This window comes from Cucurbita pepo, chromosome 4 (assembly GCF_057944985.1).
Source record: "Cucurbita pepo subsp. pepo isolate OVF chromosome 4, ASM5794498v1, whole genome shotgun sequence".
Lineage (NCBI taxonomy): Eukaryota > Viridiplantae > Streptophyta > Magnoliopsida > Cucurbitales > Cucurbitaceae > Cucurbita > Cucurbita pepo.
In genome coordinates, this window is record NC_141801.1 from 5,825,629 (window position 1) to 5,853,553 (window position 27,925).

Sequence of the window (27,925 nt, forward strand, 5' to 3'; positions counted from 1 at the left end):
CTGTTCTGTGGTCATGGTATCCGGCTTCACCCCCAACAGAGGTTCGTGAAGATCTTTTTGGTACAGATAATCTTCAATCTGCATCTTCCAGAAACCGAAATCGGATCCATCGAACTTCTCAATTCCAATCTTTGAACTTTCCATCTTCATAGATCGTGGTGAATTTTGCCTTGCTCTGATACCAGTTGTTAGGATCGCACAACAACGCACACACTCGATCTAGATGATCACAAAGAAAAGGATAGAGAGAATTGCAAGGAGAACTCTGGCTAAAAGGATTTTTTTATTGATGACTTCAGGTATGTACAACAAGAGAGAGTACAGAGAATAGAAAGTACATCTCAAAGCTTTATTGGATGGGATATATATATGGTTCAGTCTACTAAATATAGCTTTACCAGATTTAACCATCTACTATATATAGCTATGTACCATATATAGCTTTACCGGATATAGCTGTACCATATATGGCTTTACCAAATATGGCTTTACCGAATATAGCAGTTGACCAAGCTATAAATACAGGGAGCAGACTCCATAACTCAACAACCTGCCTTCGAGAGAGACAGAGTGATGGTGCCCCCCCTCATGAGCAGCCCTTACCTGCCTTGAACTACAGGAGCGGTCTTGCTTGCATACAAACATATGTAAATCCGGCCTTTTCTCGAGAGTGATTCTAGGCCTTAGTTAAAGAATTGACTAAATACTAGAGTGCTGCTACAGGGAATGAATGCTACCTTGCTTGACCTTGCTACTGCTACTTCTAACGCTCTGTCCTCGCTCCTCTTGCCAATCCTTATCAATTACGATTCTTTCTTTCTCCTTATCTGTTTTTCTATTGATTCTCAATTCTTCTTCTTTCAGTTTCGCCTTGACTTGAAATTTGGAAATGCAAATGAAAGCAAAACGAACTCCCAGCGAATATTTACTCTTTTTAAAGTGAGCTCCGGTTCCTATTCTCTCATTCACCTTCTTTCACTCCTTCCCTTCAAAGACAAGGTCAAAGAAAATGAAAGGATGTTCGGCTCCTTAACCTATTTAGTCTTGAATTAAGGAAGTCAAGCCGAAACAAGAATGAGAGTCAATTCCTTGCAGCTCAATCAGTTACATGGATTTTTCAGTTCCTCTTTCCCTCCCCAATAAGTTAATCTCATCCACATAAATACATGGATTTTGCAGTTCTAACAAAGGGCTTCAACCCTGCTATCCCGGTTAGAAAGAAAAGTAGACCCTTTCGGAGCAGACTCCACTTCAACCGCAGCAACTTCAAAGAGCCTCGGGCTAAACAGCAGGTTCAACCAGTGCCGTTACAATATTCTCTCTCAGGTAAGACCTGAACAATATCTGTTGCAGCTAGGTCAGTCTCCAAGCTCTTATGTTTCGGAAATCGACTCCTACCTAATCTTAGAGTAGTGTATATACCTTGAGTAGGCACTATGCTTTGACAACCCTTGGTACATGTATGTGGGCTTTTTGCTTCGGTCCTGTCAATCGTCCGTCTCCAATGCAATGTCTTTCCGTTCCGGATATATATATAAAATCGAGGCATTTGACTCTTCCATTAGTGCCCCTTTCCCTTGATGAGTTGGCTTACACTATTTTCTTCCATCAGAATTAGCTTCTTTGACCTTGGCCGGTAGAATGCTTCTCAGGCCTCTTTCTCTTTAATATTAGATGTCTTCCTTGGACTGAAAGAGTAGGAGGAGAAGATCCCCAAATAGGTGAGGTTTGGATTGCAGCTAGCTAGGGATTGGGGTAGGGGAGTAAAGGCATCCAATGAAATTAATAAGACAATGGGACTTCGATTCTTTCTTGTCTATCGGATTCTGTTGAGAATCAGGGACAACCATCCGACCTTGCCTTGGTTTCTGCATCTGATCGATCGAATTTACCTGAAGACAGTGGGCTAATGATAGGATTAATCCCGTAGCGTAACGGCTAACTACCTCTAGCCAACCCTCTTGCAAAAGATCTTTGATTAATTAACATCAAGTGTTGAGAACAAAGAAATTGTTGGAGTTGACTTTGAAAGCCAAGCCGCTTGCCCGACCGATCGGGAACAGAGTCAAGGACTTGCCCTTTCGGCCATAGATGGGAAGGGAGCGTGACAGCACATCAAAAAAGAAAGAGACTCCCACAAGCAAGCACACATAGCGACAATAAATAACAGGAACAACGACGAATCAGAGAAAAACGAAAGGCGAGGTTCTGAAAGAAAAAGGTATACCATCGCGGCTTCTTCCAGTACTAGTTCATGCTCTGGTAATATAGATTTGACACCCTCTTCTTGTCTGTCATCAGACATTTCTTCGTCTCCACCGGCAGTTGTGGTAGATGGCAAGACAGAGGTAGAGGTGCTGCGAGCAAGTTGGCAGTGAGTGCAAGAAGCTGGACCAGATGAAGGGACAGAAAGTGTGGCTGGTACAGAAGAAGCGGGAACCATGATTCTCTGACATTTACAACCTTGGCTGAATAGAGGAACTTTCAACCTCGACGACGTCTCCTCCTTCTCCTGCATCTTACGTTTCTTCGGAATCATCTTCCAATCGGAGTTGCCGACGAGTGCCTGAGGAAAGAGAGATTGCAGTCAATATTTGAGAGAAAAGAATGAGGGGTAGGTCAAGAAGGTAGAGGGGGTTACCTGAAGATGGCTCTTGGGAAAGGGAAGAACGAACGGGTTCGAGGAAGTAGCAGCTCGAGAAGAACTGCTTGCAGGCGGGCGGGCCAAGAGGAGCAATTCCGCTCAGATAGTCATCCATGGATCAAACTTTCCCAAACCTCCACCAAGACCTAAAGGCAGGAGTGGAAGAAGGAAGGGGCGGTATGAAGTCTGATGTTGGTCTGTAAGAAGACCAATGCTAGACAGAACAGAAAAAGAAGTATGGCGGAGGGAATTGCTCTCTGACTGAATAGGGGTCTTTGTTACGGCTGAATAGGGGAGGACTAGGCAAACCTTGCCTGAACCCGAATTGGCAGGCAAAGAAGGTAGGGTGTCATGGGAATAGACAGAAGTCAAGTACCACATTCGTCGTCGGTTGAACAAACTCGACCTTAACAAATTGATGGTCAGTAGTGTAAGTTGAGGAAGAGCTATCTAGCATTGAGCTAGGCTGAATTTGAGGAGACAGAGACCTAAAGAAAGTAAGATGTATAGGGGCGTGCCCCATACGTGACCAAGTGGTGGCACTGCTAACAAATTGCTAGTCTTTTTCGAGAATGAGAATAAGGTGGAGCTAAAGGGAGCTTGTCTGCCCCAGGGGGTTATAACTATTGAGAACAAAGTGGAAATGGTCTTAGCAAGGGTTCGGTTGTTCGCCATTCCCCCTTTTGCCAGCGTAGCGCATTGATTGGCCCATTGAAGTGAGGGCTAGGCGAGGGCATGGTTGACTTTTTTTAGAACTTGCTTAGTTTAGAAAGTCAGGATTTACAATTTACACAGCCTGACGACTGATAACATGAATGATTCAGAGAGGGTTGAGTGCTCAGTTGCAGTCTTTGCAAAGTGAGCGGCAGGAAAGTCTGATGGCATGCTTTATAACGACCCATAGGCTGAGAGCATGAGGGCTTGAGGGATACGCTGGGAAGTTGACTGTGATCCAACCATTGGACAGCTGACTGATGGCTTATCTTGCCAAGAGGGCATTGAGACAGAGTTGGGCTGAAAAGAAAGTATGGTCTTTGGCCCAGGATCTCACTATCACCTATGCATGTACGAAGTTGCGATGCTGTAGAGGGAAAACCCCTGGGGACACATGAGCGTGGTGGTCCGTGCGAGATTGCTGTCACCACGAATGCAGTTAAAGTGCTGTATTGCCTGTTGGTATCAAAAGAAAAGTTCAGAAGTTACAAGATCCGCTCTTCCTGATTCCAGTCTTGGGGGAAGGGTCTCTCACTACACCAACTGCATGTGAAAAATCCGGTCTTGTCTTAGAGAGGTATCGTATCAACTAAAAGCTGAACCTTAATCAGTCAAGCAAGCAAGAGGTGCGACAGCTTAACTGTTACCATTCGATTGGAATTTGCGAAGAATAGTAGAACTAGAAGAATGGATTAGGAATGATTATCTAAATGGCTAGGTTAGACTGGCTAATTGCTATGCCCCACTCCTACCTAAATAAGTTAAGCCTCACTTTCCAGCTTTGACTTGACTATTTGCCTTCCTCTTCCGCCATAAGCTCAGGGCTGACGTTTTTCCTTCTTCTTTAGGATTCATCTTTGAGTGACATGATAGGTAAACAAACCTTGAGGGAAGGAATCCGGCTTTCATTAGGATGACAGACATTCTTTTCATCCGAATAGCAAGGCTTGCTAACGTTGAGGATCGGTTATGCTATAACATAAGTGGAGAGACCTAAACTTCGGAAGATTAAGGCACAACTCCTAACTCACTAATTCTCACATTAGTCGACCGGGATAATTCCTGCTCCAGCTTGAAGAGCCGATGTTTAGGAAGAAGCGGACGGTCAATCTCAAACTTTGGGCATCAAGGTTGTTGAAATCCTGGGGAACCAGAATATACAACTTTTGCGTCTGATCAAGCAGGAGTTGAACCAGCCTTTGGAGTTGGGGGTTGGACCTGCTTACCCAGCCCCGGAGAGCTAGTTGAAGCTTTGGACGGAGAGGGCCCTGCTTCTTAGGGCAGGAGTGAAGACCGACTTGCTACTTCTTCTTGGGCAGCGAGTGCTTACGACTCAGAGTCAAAAGGACACTGACCGGCGCTCCCTTAAGAGAGAGACTGAACCGGAAGAAGAAGAAGAGAATGAGACTTAATAGTGAAAGAAAGAAAGAAGGGAAACAGAAGGGAGACGTAACTCCTTATTCATTCGACAGAACAGAACAGGACTATTACTGATGAACCAGATTGAATTGTAAACTCATTCACCTCTCCCTACTTACTCCTATTAATGAGACTAAACGAACTCCTATTGAACTGTAAGAAAAGATATGAATGAGACTTCACTCCTTTCTTTCACTCTTTCACATAGGCTGGATGAGAATCAGGTAAAGCTCTGTCAGTGAGTTTGCTTCTTTCACGAGGGTTTCACTATTCTTGAACAGTAAACAAGGAAGGGAAACTGTAGGCTCCTTCACCTGCAAAGACCATTAAGAAATTGATTCTATCCCCATATAACTGTAAAACCTTAAAAGAGCTTTTTCCCTAACAGCTGAAGCTTCAAGAAAAGAAATTCTATCTACATATAACTGTAAAAGTTCGTAAGACCTTTTTCCCTAAGGAAAGCTGCTGAAAGAAATGATTTTGTATCTCCATATAACTATAAAAGTTCGTAATCGCTTTTTCCCTAATAGCGGGAGCTGAAATCAAATAAATTCTATCTTTCCCGTATTTTTGGGGATCAAATGTTATCTTCTGTCTATTTGTTGGGGTCAAATGTGGATGCTTTACCCTATTTTTAGGGTCATTTCAGTCAAAGACAAGGTAAATAGGTTGGTCATTCACCTTCACCTTCCGATTCGTTCGACTTAACTAGTTCACCGGAGAGGAACAGTAAACTCCTGGCTCGCTGGACTATTACTGATTTCACTCTTGAACTGATCATGACCCTGGGCCTCGGCTTCGCCCTGTAACCTTTTCTATTCTCTATTTCTTCTTTCATTTCACTCTGTAAATGGAATAGGTGTTTGTTGAACTAGGCTCGGTGTCTCTTTGCTTTCCTTTGATTCTGCTCTTTCAAGACTCTGAAAATGAAAGAAAGATCAACAGCTACTGAACAGGAAGGAATTTTCTTCTTCTTTTCCGATATGACCTGACCGCGATTGAACTGTAAAAGAAGATGAGAGTCACCCACCACCACCCTATGTTATTCATTATTCAAACCCAAGGTAAAAGCAAAAGAAAAAAGGAACGTGCGACTCAATCAAGATGAATAAGACTGAACCTATCCTTTCTTTACCTTTATGTTACCTTCTTATTGATTAACCTGACCCGGAACCGAAAGTCAAGACTGAACGAACCTCTATTCCCGAATGGAAGAGTAAAGGGATTCCTGAGAGTGAACTGTCAGACGAAACCTTCTCCGTAACCTTTTCCTTCAAACACTCAGTAAATAGGCTGGATGGATGAGAAGCTAGCTCCTTTTCCGATTTGCCCTGACCGGAACCCGAACCCGTTTATGAAGACGACTGATCCTACTGATTGAACGAGTTTACAATTCTTGAATCAATGAAGGGAGGGGAGAAGAAAGAAGACTCAGACAAGATGAATGAGACTGATCCTACTGATTGAACTCAGTAAAAAGAAGTAGCTCTTTGATTGAACTCAGTAATTAGGCTGTATAGGAAAGGAAGTCTGAACTCCTCTCCCTTTGGTCTCACCATTGAACTCCTTCGCTTTATTTTGTCTCACAGTTTCACTCCTCTCCCTCTCGGTCGAGCAGTTTCACTCCTCTCCCTTTGGTCTCGCTGTTGAACTCCGTCACCTATTCTATTGGTTGAACAATTAATTCCATTGCCTTGTGCAGTTATTGTGAGTTATTCTCAGAAGGTAAAGCTCAATCACCTGTCCTTTTGAGTCGAGCTACTTACTCCGGACCAGGAAGGAAAGACGGGAGAGGAAAGACTCCTGAATCGGGTACTCCTTATTCATGAGAGTTTGAAGTATTTGAAAGAGTAAATTCATTAGCTAACCTATTTCCAAAGAAAAGAAGAAGAAAGACTCATTCGACTTCCCTTCGCTACTGAACCAACTGGAAGGGAAGTCAATCAATGAGACTTTACAGTAAGGAAAGGGGAAACTGATTCGCTCATTCACCTTTTCCTTCATTCACTCGGTAAAGCTATTCCATTGCCTATTTATGAAGGAACTCGGTAATGAGGAAGGAAAGAGACTGAACAGGAGGTTCTTGGTCACCTTACACTCGGTCACCCCTCTCCCTCTCGGTCGAGCGGTTTCACCCCTCTTCTCGTCTCAGAATTCCATTGCCTCTCTTTATTCATCAAGTCAAGACGAAACGAAGGATTAATCAGACTGAACTACTTCACGAACTCGGTAAATAGGTTCATTCAGTAGCTAATTCATGGATTCCCCCTTCTTTCATTCACTCCTTCACCTTCAAGTGTTGAAAGTCAAGACGAAACTCTCTCTTCATTCTCCGGAACTGTCAGTCAAGAAGAAAGAGAAAACCTTTGACTGATTTCACTCCTCCTGTAAAGTCCATGAATTATCAAATTCTATTCTATCCTCTGTCTATTTTTTTAGCCATTGAACTTTTTCACTAACAGCTGCATAGGAAATTAATTAGAGTTGATGCTTTACGACAGTAAAGTGTCGTACGAGCTTTTTCACTAACAGCAGCTGCTTCAATTAATGAAAGTTTATGCTAGAGACAACTATAAAGTTTCGTAATAGCTTTTGAACAAAGGAAATAAAATTCAATAAATTCAATTGACGTTTGTTTTCCCGTTTGGGCCATTTCTCTTTTGAACTAAGGAAAGCCGCTGAAATGAATGAGAGTTTATGCTTTCCCGGGATTTTAGTCTATTTTAGAGGTAATGTGAAAGGCAAGAGAGAAATTGAACTTAATAACTACTGACCTTCTTGAACAAGGTAAAGCTATGATATGATAATCACTTGAACCTGAACCTATTTATTTCAACTGTAAACGAAGAAGAAACCAAACTCCTTCCCCAATATTACCTGACTGACCAGATTGGATTGAACTAACGTACTCTCCTGCCTGTAAGAAGCCAGAATGAGACTGAACTACTAAACCTTCCGCTTAACCTCTACAACTCGGTTTCACAGTTTCATTTCCTTCACCTCCTCTGTCGGTTTCACAATTTCATTTCCTACCCCTGATTTCACTCTATAATAGGTGTTTATTTGTTTACGAACTTCTCTCTTTCACCTTCTTTCTTTAACTGTAAACAGGGAATCTTAACTATTTTCCTATCCCCCTTTCTTTTCTCGGTTTCATGTCTTCGACCCTTATACTTCTGTTCGTCTTCGTTATTCTTTATTTTACAGTAACCAAGGTAAATAGGTTCATTAGCTAATTCATTTACTGTGCCCTTCTTTCATTCATAAGGTAAATAGGCTGGACTGGCTAGACGGATTCACCAATCTCTTGATCTGATCCTGAACTTTTCTTGAACTGTAAACGAAGACAGACTGAACCGAAACCTTATTCTTGAACTCCTTTTTACGGTGAGGGATATTAATTAGCTGGCTGCTTTGAAAGATGAAAACCAGACAAGATGCATTCTCCGGGGAACCCATATTACCTGACCCTGAACTGATATTGAACTTCTCTTTCCGCTTATGAATCAAGTGTTGAAAGGAAGGACTCAACCAACTCAAGCAAGATCCCTTCAAAGACTCTTTCCCTCGGTAATAGGTGTGTTTGTTCTTTCTCCTGAATCTCGGCTGCTTCTTTCTTGCTTTCACTGTAAGAGAAGGTCAAGCTACTGAACCTCTGCCTTATTAATCAAGTTCAGACGAAAGAAGACTGTAAACAACTGGGAATCTTAGCTCTGATCTTTCTGCTTATGAATCATCAAGTGTTGAAAGGAAAGACGAAAGATGAATGAGAGTGCACTCCTGAACCGTAACCAGTATTACCTGATGTTATTGCATTAAGTAAGGAAGTCAAGCCTAAAGAATGAGAGAGAGTTGTAGAGGAGGAGGTAAACAGGAGGATCTGAAGGTCAAGCTCATGAACCTATTTCATTTCTTCTTGATCCTGACCCTATTTCTTCTTTCACGAGGTAAAGCGGCAGGAGGATGATTCGCTCTTTGAGTCTATTCCCTTCATTCTGTTCTTGTTCTTCTTTCCCTTCAAACACTCACAGTAAACAGATGGTAAGCGGATTCACTTCTGGCTGGGATGATCTTTGTTTGGCAGTGCCACTCCCCGAGTATTCTTCAATCTATCTTTTCCTCCTCCTGTAATAAAGATTAATTCTTTAACGAATTTTTACTCCTCCCTCTCCCTTCCCTACTACTTAACTAATGACCCTTCCCCTACTGAACCACCTCTTCTCGTGTCTTCGCCTCTTCGCCCGTAGGGTCTCAGGGTTTCACTCCTTCCTTGCCTTGCCCTTTCCTTTCTTCTTTTCTTTCTTTCCTCTATTAATTCCCTTATTGTGAGTTATTCTTTTACTAACTATAAAGACTGAGGATTAATGCAAGATGAGATTGAACTCTTGCCCCTGTCCTGTATTCCCTTCCTCTTTATTCAATCACTACTCTGTAAACTCCGACACTCCTCTCCCTACAGGTCGAGCTCTTTCACTCACTCCTATACCTAGTCTTGTCTTGTTCTTCCTTCACCTTCTTTAACTGTAACCAAACAAAGCATATTCCATTCATTCTAGTTGTAGAACTGAACACTACTCTGAATGAAGGAACTGAACTCGGGCTCCTGCTCTTTCTCCTGTTCCTGAACAACCAACTACTTACTCTATAACTCTACTCCTTTATCTCTTTCTTCCTTCTCCTTTACTGAAGGTAGAGTCAAGACGAAACTCTTCCATTCCTCAACTACTGAACGATTGACTGACTATCCTTATCCTATCTTATCTGAGTTTACAGTCTTTGTTTGAAAGAGGGAAGACTTTCTTCTATCTCTACTCTCTCTTCTCTCAAGCTCGCTCCTCCTGATTTCACTCTTTTACAAGGAAGGTTGTAAAGTGACGAACCTGACTTTGCCTCCTCTCCCTATCGAGGGACTTGGCTCCTTTTCTTTTCCTTTTTCTCTCTTTCTTATTCTCAACTAAAAGGAAGATTAGCTCATTCCTGACTTAAAGGAAGATTAGCTCACTCACCTTTTCCTGATTCCACTATTCAATCACTCTGTAACTCAATACAATCACTACTCTCAATCCAATCACTACTTCCGGACCTCCCAGAGGTAAAAAAAAGGTGTTTGATGGAAGGAACTGTCCCCTCGCTCGGGTTGAACTACTCTACTCTTCTCTGTTGTTCTTTACCTGCTAGCTGTAACTGTAAACTGGCTGGGAAGAAGGGGAATCTTAGCTAGCTCGGGCTCTGATCTTTCTCCTGACTGACTCTTACTACTCTTCCTGACTTCATTCTTGTTATTGTGTGAGTTATTATTCTATTCTTTAACTGTAAACAAACAATGGAAACTCTTGATTCCTTATTCTTTCTCCGAACCTATTTCTCTTCTTTCCCAAGGTAAACTGATCATTAAGTCAAACAAACTCCTTTCACACTAAACACTATTTATTACTTCCCTCTGAGTAAGACTCTACTCAAGATGATTCATTATATCTTTCCTTTACTGTGAGTTCTAGAATCAAGGAGTTAGCTGCAGCTTGCTTTGAAAGACTGAACTGAACCTGCGCCTCCCCGGCCCCTTTCTTGACTTTCTTTGACTTTATGACCTTCGGAGGGAAGTCAAGCTAACCTTTCTTTCTTTCTTTACAGTCTGGCTGCTGAATAGTGTTTAGAATCAATCAATCAAACAAACTTAACTGTTCCGGCGTAACATAACTGTTCGTTCTTTCTCTATGCTCCGGCTTAACTGCTCTGGCGTAATGTAACTGCTCTTCTCTTCCTTCTCTCTTTCCCCTTTCCTGCTTGCAGGCTTAACTAACTAACTGCCTTGACTGCTTGCTTTGCTTGCTCTTTCTTGCTTGCTGTTCAGGACTATTACTAATTAACCGTAACCTTCTTTCTCTGTTCTTTCCCGCTTACTTACTTACTTACTTAACTTAATTAACTGTTCTTTTCTTACCTTCCTGCTTGCAGTCTTAACTACTCTGCCTGCTTGTTCTCTTTTCTTCTCTCTCCTGCGTAACTAACTGCTTGCCCTTGCTTGCCTTGCTCTCTCTCTCTCTCTCTGTCTACTTGCTTGGCTTGCTTGTTCTCCCTCCTTCCCTTGCTTGCGCTTCCTGCGTAACAGCTTGCTTGCTTTGCTTGCTCTCTCTCTTCTTTCTTTTCTCTGTATGTCTGCTCCCGCGTAACTGCTCTCTCTTTCTTCTGTGTTCTTTACCTGCTGGAACTGTCAACTGAACTGGCTGGGGAATCTTAGCTCTGTCTCTAATCTTGATCCTTAATGACTGACTTTTGACTCTTTACTCCTTACTCTTACTAACTTATTATTGTGTTTGTTATTCTATCTATTCTTTATTTAACTGTAAAGAAGGGAAACTCTTGATTCCTTATTCTTTCTGCTGAGTTACTGAACCTACTTATTAATGATCAATCACTCCTGCTGAACCTTTACTGTGTTTGAAAGACTGAAGCAAGACAAGATGAATGAGACTTTATTTACAGTTGAGCTATTAATGATTGAGTTAGCAGTTAAAGAGGAAATGTTCAGGAGTTAGCTGCTTTGAAAGACTGAACCTGCCTCTTTCTTTGTTGACGATATTCCTTGATTGTTGGAGGTAAGTCAAGCTAACCTTTCTGTCTAGCTGCTTCAATGTGTTTGTTTAGTTAGAATCAATCAATGAAACTTAACTGGCGTAACGGAACTGCTCTTTCTTCTCCTGCTTAACTGTTCTGGCGTAACTGCTCCTTCCTTCCTTCCTGCTTGCTGGGTTAACTGCCTTTCTTTCTTCTCCTGCTGGCTTAAAACTGCTCCGCCTGTTCTCCTGTCCTGCTTATAACTGCTCTCTCCGCCTGCTCCTGCTTGGTTGGTTTCTTTGCTTGCTTGTTTGTTCTCCTGCTTGCTTTGTTGGCTTAACTGCTCTCTCTCTCTCTGCCTTGCCTGTTCTTTCTGTTCATTCTTCCTGCTTGCTGTCGTCATCCTTTTCCTGCCTGCGTAACCTGAATCTTCTCTGTCTGAGTTTACAGTCTTTGTTTGATTGAAGGTAGACTCCGAAAGAAGAAGAGAATGTATTGTATTGAAAGAGTAAGTCAAGCCTTACGCCCTTAAGAAAGAGAGAGAACTCATAGTATCTCTATCTCTAGTATCTATGGATAACTCACTCTTGCCCCCTAGTACGTAGGATATGGATTCGCTGACTTGTAAGAATGAACAACCAACTGCTTATTCATTCATTACTGCTTATTCCTTCATTAGAGTTTACGTAACTTGCTTTCTTGCTTGCTAGCTCGGGTTAACTGCTTGCTTTGCTCTCTCTTTCCTTGTTGGCTTAACTCTTTTCTTCGTTCTCTTCTCTGTCTGCATAACCTGTCTTGTCTTTGTCTGTCTTACCTGCTTGCGCTGTCTGCTCTTTCCCTTCTTGCGTAACTGCTCTCTTTCTCTGTCTTTCCTTTCGTTGTCTTCTCTGTCTGCTTGTTTCTTCCTGGTTGCTTTGCGCTTTGCGCTTTCTTTTCTCTCTTCTCTCTCCTTTCTCTTTCCTGCGTAACAGCTTGCTTTTCTGGCTTAACTGCTGCTCTCTCCTCTGCTCTCCTCTCTTTTCTTCTCTTCGTTCGTTCTCTTCGTTCTCTCTCTTCTTTTGTTCTCTTCTCTGTCTGCACGTAACCTGTCTTGTCTTTCTTTGTCTGTTTGACTTACTTTACCTGGTTGCTCTCTCTGTCTGCTCTCCTCTGCTGTTGTCTGTGTAACCTGTCTTGTTTGTCTTGTCTTGTCTGTCTGACTTACCTTACCTGGTTGCTTGCTCTGCCTGCTCTTGCTCTGGTCTGTCTGCTCGCTCGCTCCTCTCCTGGTTGCTCTGTCTGTATGTAACCTTAGCTTAAGCTTAACTGCTGCTGGCTGCTCTACGCTCTGCTCTGCTCTACTTCCCCTGCCTGCCTGGCTTGCCTGAAGCTTGTCTGTTTGTTTGTTTTTCTGTCTGAGTTTACGTTTATAGTCTTTGTTTGAAGGTGGACTCTGTAAGAAGAAGAGGAGAATGGATTGTGTAAGAAGGATAACCTTATTCTGTCTTCCCTGTCGAAGAAGAGAATGTATTGTATTCAGGCTAACCTTCTTTTGTCTTCCCTTAAGAAGGAGAGAAGAGAGTATTGTACAACGGCTAACCTTCTTTTGTCTTCCCTGTCGAAAGAGAGAGAGAGAACTAATAACTAGTATCTCTATATAACTAATACCCTGTCCCCCTAATACTCTATTTATTCGTTGAATTGTAAGACTGAACTCAAGACTAATTCATTAGAGTTTCTGTAACTTGCTGCTTGCTTTCTTTCTTTCTTTTCTTGCTTGCTAGATCGGGCTGTCTCTGCTCTGTCTTTCGTTCTCTTCGTTCTCTTTCTTCTTGCTTGCTTGCTGCTTGCTTTCTATTCTACTCTTTTAGATGAGAGAGAAAGTGTTTCATTTCAAGCCTCAAGTAAAGATGCATATGAGAGTTTCCGGGCCAGGCTAGGTGTTTGAAGGAACAAGCCTGGAGCAGACTCTTTCTTCACCTTTACTGTGTTTGTTTGAAGAAGGTAGACTCAATCAAGCCAAGGAGGATGAATTCATTAGAGTGAACTGGCAACTCAACTCCTTATTCATTAGAGTTTACGGAACAGGCTAGGTTGGAAGAGAACAAACGATGTCGAGTCAAGCCTTCCCTGTCGAGAGGAGAGTGTATTGTAAGAAGGATAGCCTACTTCTGTCTTCCCTAAGAAAGAGTATTGTAAGAGAAGAATAACCTCCTTCTGTCTTCCCTACTAAGAAAGAATATTAATTGTCAAAGGATAACCTATTTCTGTCTTCCCTAAGAGAACTACCAAGAGAAAGAACTACTAGGAGAAAGAACTACAAGAACTACTAGAACTAATAATTAGTATCTATAGATAACTAATACCCTATCCCCCTAATACTCTATTTCTTCTCTTTCTCTTGTCTTGTTCTTGTCTTTCTCCTCTCTCTGCTGCCTACTTCCTCTTTCACCTTTTCCGGTAAGGTAAGACGAAACAAGATTCATTCTTTAACTAATCCTACTCCTCTCTCCTCTGCCTACTCCTTACTCCTACTCTACTTACTTGACTCCTTTTGTCTAGTGTATTACCTGACCTATACTATACATCTTGCTTCTTTCACCTATTCTTGAACTGTAAACTAAGACTAAAGCGAAACCCTGCTGTACTATTCTTCTTTCATGATATTCCCTTCCGGAACAAGGTTAAAGTCAAGCATCTTCCCTTCTGTCCTGTCCTTCTGTTCTCTGTGCTTTCTTTCCTCTGTCTAATTGAAGTAAATAGGCTGTATGGATTCTCAAGTGTTTCTCAACTCCTTATAAATTCTCCTTCCCCTGAGTCTCTATTCTATTCCTTTCTTGCTTTAGCTCGTTAAATAGGTGGTTAAGGTTAAAACATCTTCCCTTCTGTCCTGAACTATTACTTCTTTCACTCTTTCAGAAGGTAAAGCATATGAATGAACTAGCTCTTTTCTTTCACCTATTGATTATTCTTAAGACTCAATGAAAGAGAAGCTGATGAACCTGCCCCTGCTATCTATTAGCATTAATTTCTTACCTTCCCCTTTCTTTCTTAATGTACCTTCCCCTGCATTAATGGTTTCTTCCTCCCCCTGCATTAATGTACCTTCCCCTGCCCCTTCCCTTTTATCTGTTGTTTGTTTGTTGTAGTTCTTTCAGTATTCTTTAACTGTAACCTAAGAGAGAGAAAGATCAGCTCAATCACCTTTCTTTAGAGGCGAGGAAAGAAGAGAGTACTGAACCGAACTTCTTCCCTTGCCCGTTTCCTGCCTGATTGAAGGAGGTCAAGCTATTAGCTATTTTATTAACCTTTATAGAAAGAAGAAGAATCAGAGAATGCATGTGATTAATGATCCTATCCTGGAACTATGTAACCTGCCCCCTTCCTTTTCTTTTCCGATACGACCTGACCTGAACGGGGTTGAACTAGCTCTTTTCTTTCACTGAGTTGGTTCTAAATAGGTGTGTTGTTTGTTTCTTTCTTTAAGTCAGAGGTTTGTTTAAGGAAAGATTAATTCTACTTTGCTTGGCTCCTCCCCTCCTGCCTGACCCTTGACTCTTTAACTCTTTCTTTCTTTGTTCCTTCGCTTCTGTTCTTTCACTCTGTAACATAGAGAATAGGTGTGTTTGATTTCACTCGTTCTCTTCTCTGTTCTCTCTTCTTTCTTTACCTGCTGGAACTGTCAAGTGTCTTGTCTGGCTTGTCTGTCTCCTTCTCCTTGCTGCCCTTGCCCGACTGTAAACTCCTTGCTCTTGCTTTCTTTTCTTTACCTGTATTTGTATTCCCTGAACCTGATTCTGTATTCTGTTACTATTCAATCTTGAATTGAACCTATTGTATTGTGATTCTTCTTGTCAGGTTTAAGGTAAGGACGAAAAGACAAAGAGAAAGAAGACTTCTTATTTATTAATTAGCCTAATCCTGAACCTGTTTGTTTGTTGGTAAAGCTGCTTCGTTCGCTCAATCCCCTGTCCCTGTCCTTTCCATTCCGGTTGAGTCAATTCATTGAATCCCTTCCCTCTTCCTATTATCTTATTGATTAACCTGACTTGAGCCTGCCTATCTGGTCTGTCTGGTCTCTCTTGATTTCTTTCCTTTGATTCTTAGACTCATGAAAGGAAGATTAGCTCCTCTCTCCATGTCCTTTACTTTCTTCCGGTCTAGTAAATGAAGACGCTACTTCACCTTTGCTTTGTCTCTACGATAGTCCCTTCCTTCTCTCATATATTTTTCTTTATCTCACAGCTGAACGCGTAACCTGTCTGTCTTGGCTGGCCCTGAACTGTAAACAAAGAAATCTCTTTCTGTTTAAAGCTCTTTCTCTTCTCTCTCTCCTTTACTTACAGTTAGTTGGTTGAGTCAAAGCTCCTTTCGTTCTCTTCTCGTCTCACTCTCACTTGTTGGTTGGCTCCTTCCCCTTTGTTACCTCGGTGAATAAGAAGAAAAGAGAAATGCAAGTGAAACTGAGTACTCCTCTCCTCCGTACCTTTCTTTCTTTCCATGAGAGGGTAAATTCATTCTATTCTCTCTCTCCTCCCTTCCCTTGTCGAGCTTGCTTTGCTTCGTTTCATAGTGTTTAGTTAGAATGAAACTTAACTGCTCAATAACCTATTGATTCTTGAACCTAGTCTGTAACCTCTTTCACTGATCTTTCTTTTTCCTTACTGGGAGTGTGAAAGCCTAAAGATTAATTGGAACTCAATCACTACTACTGAGCTGAGCCTTGACTTACCTATTTATTCACTGCACTGTAAAGAAGGTCTCATTGCCTGCCTGCTGTGTTACTCCAGGAAAAGGAATATGTAATGTACTAGTAGTTAATAGTAGTGAAGTTAGTATGCGTGCGAAAGAAGAGAATGAATGAAAGAAAGAGAAGCTAAGCCCCGGCCCGCGAAACCTGCACCTGACCCGTAACCTGAACCTTCTAACTAAACTACAATACAACTACTACTAAAGAATGAAAGAATGGAGAGACTCAACAAGCAGGAAGGAAGGAAGAATGAGACTGCCCGGGAAGTAGGAAGTCAAGGCTTAACCCTTTTCTTTTCCTGTCTGAGTTTACAAGAAGGGAGACTATCGGTGATTGATCCTTGCCTGTTCTAGAGTCAATGAATTGAATTGGCTACTTTGCTTTTCAAGCCTCAACCTCAAACCTGAACCTGACTCTATCTTATCTTATTCATTCATAAAGTCAAGACGAAATCAACCAACAAGAATGAGCCGGACCAGGAAGTCAAGAAAGATGGGAGGAGCCAAGACTAAAGATTCTTTCTCCTGCACCTATTTATTACTATTATTCTTTGTAAAGGAGCTAGCTAATTCATGTACTCTCTTTCCCTTCTGTAACTGTAAAAGAAGATGAATGAAAGGAGTCAGTCAGAATAGAATGTATTTGTCTCGAGCTTCAAACACTCATAACGTAAATAGGCTACCTGAGATTCCCTCATTCCCTTCTATGGTAAATAGGAAGGAGGATGGATAGGCGGTTGTGGCTGGCTGAGATTCCCTCATTTCCCTCTCTTTCTGTAGTGTAGGGTTGGTTTCACTCTGATTGAACTCAATAAAGGAAGGTGCGTGCTATAGGTCTCTTCTCTTCTCTTTACCTGCTAGCTCTAACTGTCAAAGATATTCATATTCCTTAGGAGTTTCCCTTCCCCTCGTAAACAAGTTCAGACTCAACAAGCAAGAATGAGAGACTGCTGACCTACTGAACCTCGGCTTCTCGTTCTTCTCCTTTCTTTCACTACTATCTCTAAACTAAGACTACTGAATCGACACCCTTTTCCCTCATCTCTATTCCTTTCCGGAACTCAAGCTATTTGATTAAATTGAAGAACGGAACCTTCCCCTCGTCTTTGGTTGCTCCTTAACTTTACAGGAGAAGGAAGAGGATTAAATAAATATGATGCTGCTCGGCTGGCTGTAAGGGATAGTCAAAGGATTGATTAGCAGCTGAAAGACTCCTTCCTTTTCTTTTCCTTATTCATTCTAGCTAGTTTACGAACAACCTCACTATGTAACCTACTTGACTCTGTAACCTGACGAAAAGAGAGAGATTCATGATCCGTTACTCCCTTCCCTTTCTTTCTTAATGTACCTTCCCTATTTATTTACTGTAACCTAACTAAGAGAACGAGAAGCTCACTCTTGAGTTGCTTTGCTCCTTCCATTGCCTTTTGATTCTTTAACTGTAAAGGAGGTAAGTAAACTCCTGTTCTGTCTGTCCCTTCTTTCACTCCTTCACCTATTTATTCAGTGTAAATAAAGAGAAAGACTCCTTATTCATGAGAGTGAACTGTCAGGCTCAACTCAAGATTAATCAGAGGAAAGAAAAGAGATAATTCAACCGGACACCTTCCTTCTTTTACTCATTCCCCGGAACCTGATTGAACAAGCAAGGGAAAGCTATTTGACGGTCTCGTTGCTTCGCTCCTCTCACTACTTACTCCTATTAAATTAAAGCAGCTTCGCACCTTTCCTCTTCACTCTCTTTTTACTGATTGCGCTGTAAACTCGGTCTCACTCCTTCCCCGGAACCGATATGACAGTAGAGTCCATTCATTCAATCTTATCCTTTCTTTACAGGAGAGTAACTCAAAGGAAAGCCGAAACATTCTCCTTCACTCCTGAAACTGATGAAAGTGATTCAGCTATCGGTGTAAACTGGGTTAGCTCTTGCTCTGATCTTGATCCTTACTTAATGAGAGTGAACTCTGGAACCAGATACGATATGACCTGACCTACACCTATTTAGCTTATTCATTCAATCCGAGAGACTCAAGGAAAGAGAAAAGAGAGTTTACAGTTCGAGAATCAATTCAGGGACAGGAAAGAAGAGAAGGGAAAGCTCCAGAACCGATATGCCCTTCCCTTGACCTGAGCCTTCTTGAACAGGGTAGGCCGATTCTTCTTGAAGGAGGTAAAGCAGCTTCGCTCAATCACCTTACAGTCGAGCTACTTACTCCCTCTTCTCTACACCCTATTCAGTAAGAAAAAGAGAAGGGTCAGTGGTTGACACGCTCATTCACTCGGTAATTGACTCTATTTCCTTCGCTCCTGAACTACTGATTAATGATCCGTCACAAGAAGGAAAGAAAGAGAAGCTAGCTCATTCACCTTACCCTATTTCTTCTTGAACTCTTTTCCTCTGTAAATAGGTTAAAGCATCTTATCTTCTCCTTCAAACCCAGTAAACAAAGACCTAACGAAGAGAGTTTACGAAAGATGAATGATTGAACTTCTCTCCCTACCGGTCGAGCTCTTTCACTCCTCTCTCTATTCTATGGGCGGTACCTATTCTATTGGCCGGTCTCTTTCTTTTCTGTTCTTTCCTTCACTTTCTGGAACAAGGGTGAAACTATTCAAAGACTGGGTAAAGCAGCTAATGAATTTACTCGACTGTAAGAAGAAGGATGAATTCTTCTTAACTCCTTGTGCAGTTAGTGTTTGTTAGTCTTTCCCGAACAATAAACAAAGCCTCACTGTACTCATTGACTCTCTCTTCACTGTACTAATTCATTTACTGTCTTGTAAACTCCCTTTCTCCCTCTGTCTGGGTCTCATTGCTTATCTCCTTAACTCCGTAATGATTAATTATCAATCACTTGTCCCTGATTTCACTCTTTGACTCTCCCGGATTAAACTGTAAAAGAGAACTACTTCTTATTAATTAGCCTCAACCTTTAATGATCCTGAACAGGAAGACGAAACTCAAGATTAACGATCCTTCTTTCACCTATTTATTCTTGATTGAACTACTCTTGATCCTTTCTTTCTTGCTGGCTTGGAATGGAAGGAACTGACTTGCTTGCTTGCTTTCACTCCTTGCCCTTCATCGATATTACCATCTGTTATTAGTTATTCTCAGGAAGTTCTTGTTCACCTCACTACTTCACCTGAACTCCGTAACCTATCCTATACTAATAGCCTTTACAGTTCAAGAATCAAGCCTCAAGCCAGAATCTTTCATCAAATGGATTCCTATTCTCAGACCTAACTAAATGATTCGTCTTCCTCTCGCTATCGGTCTCGCAGCTTCTCTTCTCTCCTCTCCCTATGAGCTATTCTTGTCTCACAATTCTATTGCCTGAACTCAATCACTTGTCCCTGAACGAGGTAAACTCATGAACCTATCGGTCTCACAATTCCATTTCCTTCACCTCTACAACTCGGTTTCACAGCTTCGCTCCTGAACCTTCCTCAGTAAATAGGCTGTAAACAAGGACTCAACTCAAGACTCATTCTCCTTTACAGTTCAATCAGGGAGAAGAAAGATGAAGTTCACTCCTTCGCTTGTCGGTCTCACTCGCTCCTCTTCTCGTCTCACTGCGTGGTTCTTTCTCCTACCTGAACTCAATCACCTATTTATTGAATAACCTATTTCTTCTTGAACAGTAACCTCGGGAAACTCATTCACCTTCTTGAACTGTAAACAATGTAAAGCCTATTTATTCAGGAACTTATCTTTCTCCTTTCTTGAACAGTAAACTAAGCCGAAACGAAAGAATGAGACTTAACCCCATGTTCTATTCTAGTTCTTTTAAAAGAAGGAAAGCCTCAAGATTAATGAGAGTGAACTCTTTCACCTATTTATTCAAACACGAGGTAAATAGGCTTCTCTCCTTCACCTGAGCCTATGCTTGTAGGTCTCGAATCTCTTCTTGCTTTTCCTATTTATTCTAAACTAAGACTCTGAAAAGGAAAGATCAGCTCATGACCCTGCCGTTGAACCTCTACGATATTACCTGAATTCTGTTCTTGTTCTTTCCCTTCAAACCCGGCCAGTAACCAGATGGTAAGCTAATTCCTTCTGAGATGATGTTTGGCCGTGCCACTCTATGAGAATGATTCTTTCACTCTTTTCCTGTACTGTAAGAAAGATGAATTCTTTCACTTCTCTGGATCCTTTCCCTTCCCTACTTACTCATGAATCTGAACCTGATGGAACTCTATCTCGTGGCTTGGCCCCTTGTGAGTTCAGTGATTGTTCGCCTCTCCCTTCTTTCCCCTATGGATTCTTTAACTAAACTTTAACTTTAACCTTGGTCTCCTTTCTTGAACTCGGTAAACTCAATCACTTGTCCCTGATGGAATGGAACTAACTCTTTTCCTCTCCTGCCTGTAAACAAGGTCAAGCCGCTAATTCATTGACTTGACTGTAAACACTCCTTATGAATGAGAGTAAACTCCTTCGCCTCTTGGTCTCACAATTCCATTGCCTTAATCTATTTATTCCTTCTTTCTTTGACTGTAACCAAGGGACTACTTGTATTTCTCTGTTCTTTCCCTGATTTCATTTATACTCGGAGGTCAAGCAGCTAATGAGAGTAAGTAAGAAAGATGAATGAGACTGAACCTTAAACCTGGACTAACTATTCTTCTTTCAGAAGGTAAAGCGGCAGGAGGATGATTCACTCTTTGAGTCTATTCCCTTCATTCAGTTCTTGCTTGTGAGTTATTCTTTCACTATTCGAGAACGAGGGAAACTCAATCACTACTTCCTTCACCTTCTTTCACTCCCTCCTATAAGTAAAAAAGATTCCTTCTCCTGTTCCTATTCTATGGATTCTCAAATGCAAGATTAATTCTCTTTGCTTTTCTTTCCCTTCCCCTATTTATTTCCAGAGTAAACGAAGAAAGACTCAACAAGGTCAAGCTCCTTCCCCCTGATCCTGGGCTTCTTCTTCTTGATCTTCTCCTGTTCCTGATGGAACTGTAAACGTAAACTAAGACTGAACTCAAGCTGCATAAATTATTCTTCACTACTTGTTCCGTTATTGTGAGTTATTATTCAAAGACTATTCTTTCACTCGACGGTAAAGCTGCTTCTCTCCTGAACCGATAGTCCCCTCTATTCCCTTCCCTTCTTTCACTGTCAACACTCAAGAACTCAAGACTCAACTCAAGCAAGATGAATGAGACTTATTGTTCCGTTATTGTAGTTATTCAAACACGAACTGTAAAGAAGGTCAAGCCACTAGCTAATTCTTTGACTCGTAGGTAAACACTCCTTTCTTTCTTTCCTTATTAATGAGACTGATTGAACTCGGTAAATGAGCTTCTTTCTCTCCGTACCCTATTTATTCACAGTAAAGCAGCTAATGACTTTACTCTTTCTCCCTGAACTGTAAGAGAGTGAGTCAGAATGTATTTGTCTCTTTATTCTTGCTTGACATCGGTAAATGGGTGAATTCAGTAGCTAATGAATTTCCTTTCCTATAAGCAAGGGTTGAACTACTTGTCTTTCTCTGTTCTTTCCTGAACCTTTCCAAGGTAAAAGCCAAAGAGAAATACTCCTTCCTTATTCTCGAATTATCCTTAATTCAATAACTTGTCCGGAACTCTTGAACAAGGTAAACGAAATCACTACTTCCTTCACCTTCTTTCACTGTAAAGGATTGAATGAAAGAGTTTCCGAACTGTGAGCTCAATCACTATTACTTCTTTCACTCGACAGTAAAGCAGCTAATCTAATTCATGGACTCGCCCTTCACCGATATTACCTATGATTGCTCTTTCCCTTCTTTCACTAAAGCTATTTGAATCACCTTTCTTTCTTTAGAGTCGAGTAAATTCATAGTGTTTTTAATGAATCAAACTTAACTGCTACTGAACCGAAATCATCATCATCGAATGCAAGAATGGGGACGAAAGATGACTGAGACTCTCCCTTCAACCTTTTCCTTCAAAGACTCAGTAAATAGGCTGGCTGGATGAGAAGCTCTGGACGCTTTCTTTACAGGAGAGGAAAGAAAATCAGGGAGATATTCATTCGACTGAACTACGGAACCGTAACCTTTGACTCTATTGCCTTGCCGGATGGAACAGTAAACAAGGTCAAGCATATTCTTCCGGATTCTCCCTTGATTCTTGAACTGTAAACTCCTTCCTTCGCTTTATTTTGTCTCACAGCTTCGCTCCTCTCCCTTTGGTCGAGCGTCTTCGACCCTGAACCTTCATTCACCTTTATTCCCTATCCTTCTTGTAGAGTCAGTCGGTAAAAGAAAAAGAGAAAGCTGAACCCTTAAACCTTACTCCGGAACCTCAACCTGAACTGATATTACCTGACCTTTACTTATTTAGTAGCGAGAAAAAGAAAAGGAAAAAGAAAAGAGATAGTGAAGGGGGAGTCAATGGAATTAGCTGCTTTGCAGGGAAGTAAAAGAATGAAATCCTTAGCTGCTTTGAAAGACGAAACCGAAAACCTGACCCTATGTTACCTCCTATATTCATTCAAAATAAAGGAAAGACTATCGATGCATTCCACTTTTCCTTGACAGGCGAGTGTCAATTCATTAGCTGGCTGCTGAGTAAAGAAAAGATAAGAGAATTGAAAGACTAAAGATTAATGAGAGTGAAGACGAAACGAATCATTCTCCTTTACTGTTCAAGAATCTATTCATATTCAATCCCGAACCTTTACTCCTGAACCTTAACCGATAGAGAATGAAAGAAGAGAGAGTCAATTCCTTTCCTTGCTGCTCAATCACCTGAACCGGAACTCTTTTACTCGGTCAAGCTATTTGATTTCTTTCATTCTCCTTCCCCCCTTATACTCTATTTATTCCCTGAGCTTATTGTAAACGAGGTCGGTCTCACAGCTTGGCCCCTTTCCTTTGACGATATTCCCTAAACTACTGAACCTGACCCTATTTATTCATTGTCAAAGATCAATCAATACTCCTTACTTATTCATTCGACAGGACTATTACTGATTAACCTGATTTCACTCTTTCACTCGGGTTGAACTATTCATTCTTTCTCTTCTCCCCTGTAATAAAGATTAATTAGAGAGACTGAACCTAATAGCCTTGACAGTTCTCTCAGGTATAGGCAAGACTAAAGATGCATTCTCCTTTACAGTTCAGGGAAGTGTTGAAAGACATGAGCCAGAACTCAATCACAAGGTAGTAAGGTAAATAGGCAGGATGAGAATCAGGTAAAGCTACTGAACTAGATGAACGAACTCTTTTACCTGTAAAGACTGAACTCAAGATGAATGAACCTATATTCTTCTTAAACGGATCTTTCTCCTATCGCAACGACTCCTTCCCCTCCCCTGTCGGTAAAGCGGCTTCGCTCAATCACCTGTCCGTCCTTTACAGTTGAGTAAATGAATGAAAAGAGAAAGAGAAGAGAAGCGACTGAACCTGAACCCTTTTATTCTTGAACTCAGTCTTTCACTCGGTAAACTCATTCATTCACCTTTACCTTCTTTCACTCAGTCTTGACCAAGGTAAAGCCGAAACTCCTTTATTCATTAGAGTTTAACAGGACTATTACTGATTAACCTTCTTGAACTATAAACTAAGACGAGACAGATTTCACTCTTTTACTCACTCTCTCCTGTAAGAAAAGAAGAAGGTCAAGCTCCGGGGAACCTATGGATTCTGTCTCCTTTTCTTTTCCTCTCCGGTAAACAAAGAGGCATTATCTTTCACTACTCTCCCGTAAGGTCTCACTCTTCCATTGCCTTTTCCTGTTTATTAAAACACTGTAACCGAAGAAAGACTCAACAAGAAAGAATTCCCCTGAACTGATATTACCTGACCGGATTTCCCTGTAAACACTATCGAGTCATTCTCCTGCCTGAACTACTTAACCTTCAGTTCGTAAACAACTATCTCTCTCTCTATGGAACCATTCAAACACTGATCTTTTCTACTCTGTCTGCTTGCTTACTCAACCTCAACGCTTTTCCTTCTGAAACTCACTCGGTCTCATTGGCTCCTCTCTTTTATATTCTTTTCTTCCTTCTTTCACAGTAAGCTAAGACTGAATTTCTTATTCGTCAGCCAGATTGAACTCAAACACTCACTGGGTAAGTAACTAACTAGGTTGGTTCTGTAGCTAATGAATTTACTGTCCCTGAACCTGTTGTCCCTTCTTTCCCTCGGTACAGCTATTTGATTGAGGAACCTTTCCAGTTGAGCATATGAAATCGTCTTCTCGTCTCGCTACTTACTCCCTTCCCTCTGATCTTCTCCTGTATTGGACTTCTTGACCAAGGTAAGGGATATGAAATTCTTCCTTCTTTCACTCTGGAAACTGGAGGATTGATTCTTCTTTCAGAAGGTAATGAGAGGAAGGAACTAGGTAAATAGGCTGGCTGATCAGAAGGTCAAGCTCCGTAACGATTAATGATCAATCACTTGTCCCTGATTTCACTCACTATAAGCACTCCTTATTCATTCTCCTCTTTCACAAGGTCATTAGTAAGTCAAGCCAAAAGAGTCATTCTCTTCTCTTTTACTCTCCTGCCTGTAAGAAAGAGCCATTATCAATCACTACTTCCCTTCTTTATTCAAAGACTCGGTCATTATTAAGTTAAGACTATCGAAGCCTTAAACCTTTTCCTTCTCCTTCAAACAGAGGTAAACTAGAAGGAAGGAAAGACAAAGAGAAAGTTAAGAAAGAGAAGCTCATTCACCTGCCGATATTCCCTTCAGTGCTTGTTCATCTTACTCGACTGTAAGAAATAAGTAAAGAAGAATCCTGAACCTCGTAACCAAGTCAAGACGAAAGACTCATCAGACTTAACTACTGCCCCTGAACTCATGAACCTCTCCCTACCCTATTTTTTAGGCCATTTCTTTACTCTCCTGTAAGAAAGAAAAGCCGAAAGAGTCATGATCCTGTCCCTATTCATTCTATATGATTCTCAAATGAAAGAAGAATGGTCCTTCGCTCAATCACCTCTCGGTAAAGTGTCTTCGCTCCTCTCCCTTTGGTCGAGTGTCTTCGCTCCTTCCCCTGATGGAACTACTGTATGTAAGAAAAGAGGAAGAAACCACAAAAGAGCTACTTCAGCTCTGCTTCTCTTCTGACCCTATTTCTTCTTTAACTGTAAACTCGGTAAAGTGTCTTCGCTCCTGAACTCCTTCCCTTGATGTAACTGTAAGAAAGGAAGAAGAAAGATGAATTACTAGTTGTAGAACTGAACTCACCCACTCGGTCAAGTCGCTAATTAATATACTTTCACTCTCCCTGAACTGTAAAAGAAGAATAAATGAGACTCAACCTCAACCCTTTGGGCTTACTCGATTCCCTTCGCTCCTCTTCTCCCTTACGGTCTCGTTGCTTGGCTCCTCTTTATTCACTCTGTCTATAAACGAAATAACTCCTTCTTCACCTTTACCTATTTATTCACTGTAACCGAATACTGCTTATTAATTATAGTTTCCGAACTGAACTCAATAACTTGTCCCTGATTGAACTCAAAGACTCGGTAAAGCATATTCTTTCTTTCTCCCCTTATTCATGAGAGAGAACCAGACTATTACTTCTGACCCTGATTTCGCCTACTCTGTCTTCCTCTTCGCTCCTTATTGCTATTTCTTCTTTCTCCATAACCTGATTTAACTACTGAACCTCTACAACTACTCTATTTCTGAATTAGACAGTAAAGACCCTTAATTTAATTCAAAAATGTTTTCCTCTGTCTATTTGCTAAAGGTAATGGCGTATTAAGTCAATCCTCTCCCTTACGGTCGAGCACTTCGTCCCTCTCCCTAAACCTATTTATTCTTGAACTAGGGTTTCACTAGGTAAATCTCTCTTACTCGGGTTTCACTATTCATTCTTTCTCTTCTGTTCTTGTTCTTGTTCTTTCCCTCCTTTCACTATAACCTCCTTCACTCGCATATTCTCTTCTTCTTGCTTTAACTCCTTCCTCTGCCCCGGAACAACTACTTGATTGAATGGTAAACTAAGAAAATGAATGAGATTCATTCTTTCATTCAGTAAAGCTATTTGATTTACGGTCGCTTTGCTCCTGGATTCTTTCTTTCTCTCCTTTCCCTCTATACAACAAGGGAAAGGAGAGAAAGATATCAACTAATGTAGTAACCTATATCTTACTTTCGACTCCCCGGTGCAAGCCTGAACCTTCGAAGACGGCGTCCCCAATGCTCGAGGCCGGGTTCTTGACGGCAGTAGTGCTATCAATGCCGGGTTCTATAGTCGAGCCGATCAATAATTCTACGGAAGGTCAGGACCAAGGGTGAATTGGGACCTCTGAGTGGTGAACCAGTCCAATGAGTGGGTTGAAAGGGCTATCTTAGGTTAGGCCGGAGCTCAAGAATTGTCAATCGGCAGTCAGAGACGAAAGCCGGTGTTGATCCCTATAATGGTTTGACTTTGGATCATTCAGTGGGTACCAAGATTGGTGGTTCGACATTCGACAGTTTTGGTCGTAGACATAGTGTTGCTGATCTCCTCAGCTATGCGAAAGCTTTGAATATGAGAGTGCAGTCTATGCAAGCTATGCACGTGTTGAAAGAATTCTTTTAGCCCCTTCTTCGCGGATTGAAGCAATCGGTAATTGGGGTTGTTTTTCGCGACCAAAGAAAGAGGGCCATGCAATGCAAAGGGAGAGGATCACCTCTGTGCTGGGGCTCTCAGAAGCCCACAGCTTCCGCTTCTGAGTGGCATTGGACCGAGGCCGTCCCTCTCATCGTGGGGAATTCCTCTGTCTCATCACTTGCCTTATGTCGGACAGTTCTTCTATGAGAACCCCCGAAATGGCATCTCAATTGTGCCCCCAATCCCATTGGAGCACTCTCTGATACAAGTCGTGGGCATAACCAATTCAGGGACAGGGGCTTACCTTGAAGCAACTTCCAATCTCATACCTTTTGTCTCCTCGGCTCGCTCTCTTTTCATTCGAAACCCAGCTTCACCACTCTATCTCACTGTGGCTACCCTAATGGAGAAGATTACTGGGCCACTCTCTGTTCACTCCGGTTGCCATCTACAGATGTCAGGGTTAACCCAATTGTACGGTTCAACTACTTTAGTAATCCGGGTGATGTATGTGGAGCGGTGTGTGAATGGCACCTGCAAGATCGGTGATGTACTGAGGAGCCGTTCCATGGAGGATTTCCAATTCAGGAATGGTTTGTTTGGGGGCCGAGATTGAAGATATGTGGGGCCTGCATTGCCCGTTGATCAATCAAATGATTGGCTGATGGGAGAGTTTTGCCCGTAGTGAGTACTATATGGCACTACCATGGTGGATGCCTTGTGGGCAAGGTAGTTGATCGCAATTTCAGGGTTATTAGGATTGATGCTTTCCGAGTTGTTGATGGTTCGATATTCACTGTATCACCAGGGACCAATGCCCAGTCCCCTCTTTTGACGCTTGGACGGTCAGTGTCTTTCTTGTTATCTGAATGCTTCAGTCTTTTTGTTGGTTTGTTAGAGTTGACTACTTACCCTGTTGTGCCAAAAGGAACTATAAGTGGACTTTGCTGCGAATCTGCTAGCCATTTACCAGTATTTCCTCTTCTGCTTCTGTTTTTGGGTTTCTTCTTCTCCTTTCCCCTTGTGAACACAATCAAATCCGAACAAATAAGAAATTGGTGATTCTCTCCAACCAATTAAGAAAAAAGATTGAAAAGACCCTCTTGGGTTTCTCTTTCATTTGCCAGTTCCAAATCCGCATTGTCAGTCGGATGCCAAGTTAAAGAAGATAAGGCGAGTGAATAAGGTCCGAAACCCAATAAAACATTTATGCTCGTGGCCGGACCGGAAAAAGATGTGGGAGCAATGGCACTCGATCACAAACCCTCTCTTTCCCTTTCTGTAAATTACTTGGTATTTTTGTCTTCTTCG

General features: G+C 41.6%; 1 pseudogene; it reads left to right on the forward strand.

Annotated features, from left to right (window-relative positions):
• The first annotated feature begins 3,703 nt into the window (after positions 1-3,703).
• Positions 3,704-27,676, forward strand: LOC147792960 ((R)-mandelonitrile lyase-like pseudogene; annotated as a pseudogene).
• The last annotated feature ends 249 nt before the right edge of the window (positions 27,677-27,925 follow it).